The sequence below is a fragment of the Maniola jurtina genome, chromosome 4, assembly GCF_905333055.1.
Source record: "Maniola jurtina chromosome 4, ilManJurt1.1, whole genome shotgun sequence".
Taxonomy (NCBI): domain Eukaryota; kingdom Metazoa; phylum Arthropoda; class Insecta; order Lepidoptera; family Nymphalidae; genus Maniola; species Maniola jurtina.
In genome coordinates this window covers 1,463,426-1,470,000 of record NC_060032.1, presented here as the reverse complement: position 1 = coordinate 1,470,000, position 6,575 = coordinate 1,463,426, and positions in this window count along the sequence as shown.

The window sequence follows — 6,575 nt, the reverse complement described above, 5'->3', positions numbered from 1 at the left end:
TGTCTGTCTGTCTGCTACCTTTTTACCTTTTCACGGCCCAACAGTTTAACCGATTTGTATGAAATTTGGTACCAAGGTCCAAGGTAGCTTGCGTCCCTGTAATTGACATCAACATTTTATCCTAAATCTACGCGGACGAAGTCGCGGGCATCAGCTAGTTATTCATAAATCAAATAAAGATAGAAAATATTATTAACTACCTATTGATTTTCCTTTCAAACAATTGTGCTTACCTGAATAACAGTACAGTGTCTATACACTACAGAAAGTAGGGCATTCCAGCGCAAAAAAATAATTCTAGCGCTTGTTTACTGGAAAACTGCAATTGGGTCACTGACACTCTTTGGCATTGCATACAGCTTGATTTACGACTATGAGCAAGGGCGAAACGGGATTTTTAGGGTTCCGTATTTCCAGAGAAAAAAAGGAACCCAGGCTTATAGTATTACTTCGTTGACTGTCTGTCTATCAAGAACTGTCAAGGGAATCAAAACCTATAGGATACTTCCCGACTTATCATGAAAGGCAGGAAGCGATTTTTTCACACAAAGTAAAGGGAAAAATCTAAATATCGTGAGTGGTTACATAGCAAAAAGTGCAATTTCTTGAATGAAGGTATACGGAACCCTTCGTGGGTGAGTCCAACAGTTCATTATTAGTAAGTGACGGCCCATAGCGCAGCCACTGATAGTGAAGAGGTCCAAGAGTCTCAAGCAGTCTCAATACCAGAAACTTGCCAAGGTGATGACTAAGGAATTCACATCAAAGTAGATATTCGTTTTTTCTTCTGCGTGGGACCTTTGGCTTTAATGTTCAAGTGTAAGAGGCACCAGATAAACCAAACTTTTAGGCATACTAAACTGGTGATGTGTGGCACAACTTTCAACAAGTGTAAATTAAAAAATTATGACACCCCCGACAAGTGAAGGTTACGGGTAACTAGAAAAGAACTGATTACTGATACCTTTCAAACGGCTGAACGGCTTAACGGGTGTTATCAATTTTTAATTTACATTTGTTTGAAAATAAAATACTCTATGACACTCTAGGAATCATGTAGCTTTCTACTGGTGAAAGAATTTTCAAAAACGGTTCACTAGTTCCAAACATTACTTATTTTACTAAGGAAGCCTAAAATCACAAACTTTACCGACAAACCTCAATAAAACCATACGTATTTTCTTCCTGGAAAATTTTCCAACAAATTAGAAAATAGTAAATTGCATTATATTCCACGAAGTCATACGGCTAATGCCTTCCTGTTTTTACTCCATCGAGAGTATGATAGATCGTTCACAAGCAAACCTTGGCAAGGATCCAGATATCTGAGCTATTGACATAATGGAAGGATGTCGTTTCTCAAGACCTAAGTGGGGACGATCAGAAAAAGCTGATCCTAGTCTAATGTTGGCGCATCTTTCGCCTCCAGCATAAATTCCTGAATAATAAATTATTTTATCAGTGCTAAATATTTTGATATTTCCCCTAATTTTTTAGGGTTCCGTACCTTCCTCAAAAGGAAAAACGGAACCCTTATAGGACCACTTTGTTGTCGGTCTGTCTGTCCGTCTGTTGTGCATGTCAAGAAAACCTATAGGTTACTTCTTGTTGAACTAGAATCATGAAATTTGGTAAGTAGGTAGGTCTTATAACTCTTATAGCACAAGACAAAGGAAAATTTTCCGAAAACCGTGAATTTGTGGTTACATAACAAAAAAATTAAAATGTGTTCATGAACAAATAATAATTAGTATTTTCAATTTTCAAAGTAAGATAACTATACCAAGCTGGGTATCATAATATGAAAGGGCTTAACCTGTTCAGTGTACATTCTAAAACAGATTTTTATTTATTTCCATGCATAATAGTTTTTGATTTCTCGTGCAAAATGTCGGAAAAATATCCGAGTACGGAACCTTCGGTGCGCGAATCTAACTTGCACTTGGCTAGTTTTTTTCTGATTTTTACTCAATACTCTCTCAATGTGATTTACTTTAACTTTTAATTCGAATTTAATAATTTAGATTGTGTTACGACAATCGAAATTATTAAACTCAGACGTAGATATTACGTAGTTACCAGAGATCCTAAACCAACAAGAGGGTTCATACCTTCCGGGGCTAGTTATTTAATATCGAAACATCCTCTGCAAACAATAGTTGTTAACCAAAATTGGTTTCAACTTAACAGATCAATCGTACCATAGCCTAAAGAGATAAACTTAAACCCAAGCATTTAATTCACAAGCGTAAAATAAAAATTGATAATACCCCCGACAAGTGAAGGTTATAGTAACTAGAAAAGAGCTGATAACTTTCAAACGACTGAACCAATTTTCTTGAACTATAGCTAAGAACACTCTCGATCAAGCCACCTTTTAAACAAAAAAAACTAAATTAAAATCGGTTCATTAGTTTAGGAGCTACGATGCCACAGACAGATACACAGATACACACGTCAAACTTATAACACCCCTCTTTTTGGGTCGGGGATTAAAAAATGCTTCGGAATGAGTTTGCTTTTCAACTCTCCAATAATACTGACCTACCAAGAGGGTGAACTTCAAAATGGCCGCCATGCAAAATACATAATTATCTTGAACGGCGGTACCTCCGGAATCCTTCGCCAGTTTGACTCGCATTTGAACGGTTTTATACCGGCTTCCCACGGTGCGTGATATTGCAGAAAGTGACGGACCAGCCTGCAACAACACACCATGGGAAGAGTATCATCCGTGGTTGCGCAGACGCGTCGTCACCGTGGTCCGAGCCTTTTTCGCGGTGCGTGGCTGTGCTTGGTCGTCGGCTCGGCGTGATAGTCCGCACAAACACGCACCGTGGGAACCAGGCATTAGAACGTCTTCTATGCTTTTTCGTTCACTCTTTCAATTAATATCTACGTGAAGAAGATTAAAATTCCAAGCGTGACGTTCAAACAAAATATTCATACGTACACGTATCCTGGAAGGAGACATTACAAATATTTGGTTACAGAAATACGCGTTTGTGTAGACTGACAAATGACTCACTTGAGATTTGAATAAATAAACCATTTCTCTGGAGCCAGGGCAAATAAACACGGGGTAAAAAATAAATATCAAGTGGGGAAACAAATTGTTTTTACTTATGACTTGCTCGCGGGAAAGTTTCAGTTTAGTTTTATAATGGTTGGTAGGTTTAATACGTCCACAGCTTAACAATGAGAACGTCATATATTTTGCTCTATGAGTTAACCGTCATTTGAATACTATGTAACCATGAAAACTGTGTACTGTGTAAACTTGAAAAACCTGTCAAATACGAAGGATTCCGTACCTCATGTGTCAACTTTTATATGCAATACTGCAAGTTAATGACGGACAGCGCCATCTACATTTGATATAAGTAAACAAACTATTAGTTCCTGAATACATTTTAATTAGTTTTGCTAACGCAAGGAAAGTGAGTGCAACTATGGAACTATCAAAACTGTGTATGTTGCCAACGTAAGGAAAGTATTTTGCAAATACTTAATATTGTTTTTGTACTTCATTTTACTAACCCCCTACCCAAAAAGAAGGGTGTTATAAGTTTGACGTGTGTATCTGTGTACCTGTTTGTGGCATCGTAGCTCCTAAACCAATGGTTTTAATTTAGTTTTTTTTTTGTTTGAAAGGTGGTTTGATCGAGAGTGTTCTTAGCTATAATACAAGAAAATCGGTTCAGTCGTTTGAAGTTATCAGCTCTTTTTTAGTTACTGTAACCTTCACTTGTCGGGGGTGTAATAAATAAATTTTTAATTTTCACTTATTTATGTACGTGAGGTTCTTAGGTACCTACCACCCACGGGTCCAAACCCCCAACATCCCGAATAGGAGGCTGAAGTTAAACCTGAAGTTTCTTTTTCATATGAAATTAATTCAAATCTGTGAAATTGCGAATAATTATTTCAGTTCAGAACATAATCACGGGCCCTAAACCAACAGAAGCTTGTACAAGTCCTCGCAGATCTGTTATTTGATACAGTGAGTTTGGTATCCTGTGTAAATATGAGCGAGTGAAATCCAATGAGAATCGTGGATTTGGACTGTACTAACTGTGGGTATGTTACGTAAACTATAATTTAGTGTTAGGCTTTAGGTTTATCTAATTAAAAATCCCGGGCACACACCTCATTCTTAACAATTTCAATTTCAATATCGCTCGCTTTCACGGTGATGGAAAACATCGTGAAAAAATATTCATACCTAAGAGTTCTCCATAATGTTCCTAATATTTTCAAAGGTGTGTGTCACTTGCAATCAAATATCACTTGTTTGCGGAAGTCCATGATATACAAAGAATCAAAAGCTTCATTTGCTATAATCCGCTAAAAAACGCAAAGTATGGTATAACATGCACCATGCGACATGCACCACCCACCCTCCCACTGCTAAGCATGCAGGAAAAGCCAGCCACCAAGTAAGCAACACCACTCATCACTACACAAATCCACCAGAACTCGACGCACGTTTCGCTCCGACACGGGAGCATCCTTAGGAGATGTAGACCTTAGAATGCACAATTGCAAACTCTTTGCAAATGAGCATTGTAAGGTCTACAGTACATACGTTACATAGGGAAAGTTAATCTTTTGATTCTTTGTGATTGTATATGATATTTAATTGCTTAAAACGAACATAACTCCGAAATTAACTATTTAACAGTTTGAAGTCAGTAGTTAAAAAGCTTATAAAAATGAGCTCGGTGTGGTAAGAACTACAATAACCCCGCTAAAACATAGCGTGAAATTATGAGGTCTCGCTAGCGAGTCGCCAGACACAGCGCGATAGGCTGGGGGCACAATGGGCTCATTTGCTGTTATGTTGAATTTTTAATTAGTCTAATAATGGGGGTGATTTATTTTGATAATAATTTTATTGGCATAATCTAATGTAATTAATCTTTTGGATACACAAAATCATCCACTAAAATGTGTTCGGATGGAGAATAATATCATTTGCAAATTGTGCTTTAAATAAAGATGCCATCTATACCCATATTTTAAAGACGAAAATGTTTGATTGTTGGTTTGTCTTTCAATCACGCCGCAGTGGAGCAACGTATCGGCATGATTTTTTGCATATATAGTTAAAGATACTAGAAAATGTTATTATTATTACACACGGGTCTCTTCTTAGAGTGAGAAGGGTTTAAACCATAGTCTGCCACGCTGCCTTGCTTAGTTGACAGACTAATTGCATAATCTATGTAGAGCTAATTCTGCAACGTATGCTTTATTTATTTATTTATTCGTATGGCATATAATGCAATAAGCGTCTGCATAATAAGTTGCTCGGAATGTTATCAAGCTAATCAGCAATCAGCAATTATCATCAGAAAGTGTACAATAGTGTGTGTGAATGAATGATTTGACTTTGACTTTGGCTATTCAAAAATAACGATTATTTCGCCGGCAAGTTCGTTACTTGTTTAGCGCATGCAGGGATGTAGAAGATAGTTCCAGCGAATGTGAGTGACGTCACCTAGCGACGGGTTATACCCTAGCGCTGGGGTATCCCCCAGCGACGGGGCATCCCCTATGTAACGTATGCAAATATTTTACCAAGTGTGCCCTTACCTTAGTGACAGCAAATTGGTTCGAGGCACCGGAGCGTCTCGCTTCTTCACGGCATTTAGAGATTTCTTCCAGACTCCAGATGCTGCAAGTACTGAGGGGGAGTTGCAAATTATTATCAGCTTTGTTTTAAATATTATTTCATTGAAAATTCTGTATTTATTTGTTCGGAAAACAATTAAAACAAGGTAAGAATAACATTCTATGTAGAACTATAACTAGCAAATTATTATTATAAAGCATTTATCTGTTCAGCATTGATAGTGGTTGATAGTGATGATTGATTTATTATCATAATTATCATTTAATATATAATATTAAATGCCTGATTTTTGGGATTTTGTTGATACCGAATAGGTTGCACAATAGAAATTGAAAGAAAATTCATAGACATGATCACTCTGCCAAGAGTGAACGATTGAGAAAAGTCTACCTAAGTGTTTTAGCGTTGGTCTAATTAATTCACTATTTTACTACAGAATGGCGAGAGAAACGGTGAATGTTGGCATCCTTATGTAATCTACAATCTACTCGCCCGAAACGTTTTGCTCAACGTTTTTGATACGAACCGTGTTTCCTGCCAACGCACAACTTAAATATCTTCAAGGCAAAAGTGCTCCAATCTGGACCTCATCAATGCTTTTTACTAAGCATAGCTCTGATCTGGTGGGAGGCTTCGGCCGTAGCTAGTTACCTACCGGCAAAAGCCGTGCCGCCTAGCGTTTTAGCGTTCCAGTACGGATGCTTTGTATAGAAACAAAATGGGTATGGGTTTAATAAAAACTGCCATGCCCCTTCCAGGTTAGCCCGCTTCCATTTTAGATTGCATCATCACTCACCACCGGGTGAGACTGCAGCCAAGGGCTAAGTTCTATTTGAACAAGTGTAAATTAAAAATTTATAACACCCCCGACAAGTGAAGGCTACAGTAACTAGAAAAGAGCTGATGACTTTCAAACGGCTGAACCGATTTTCTTGGA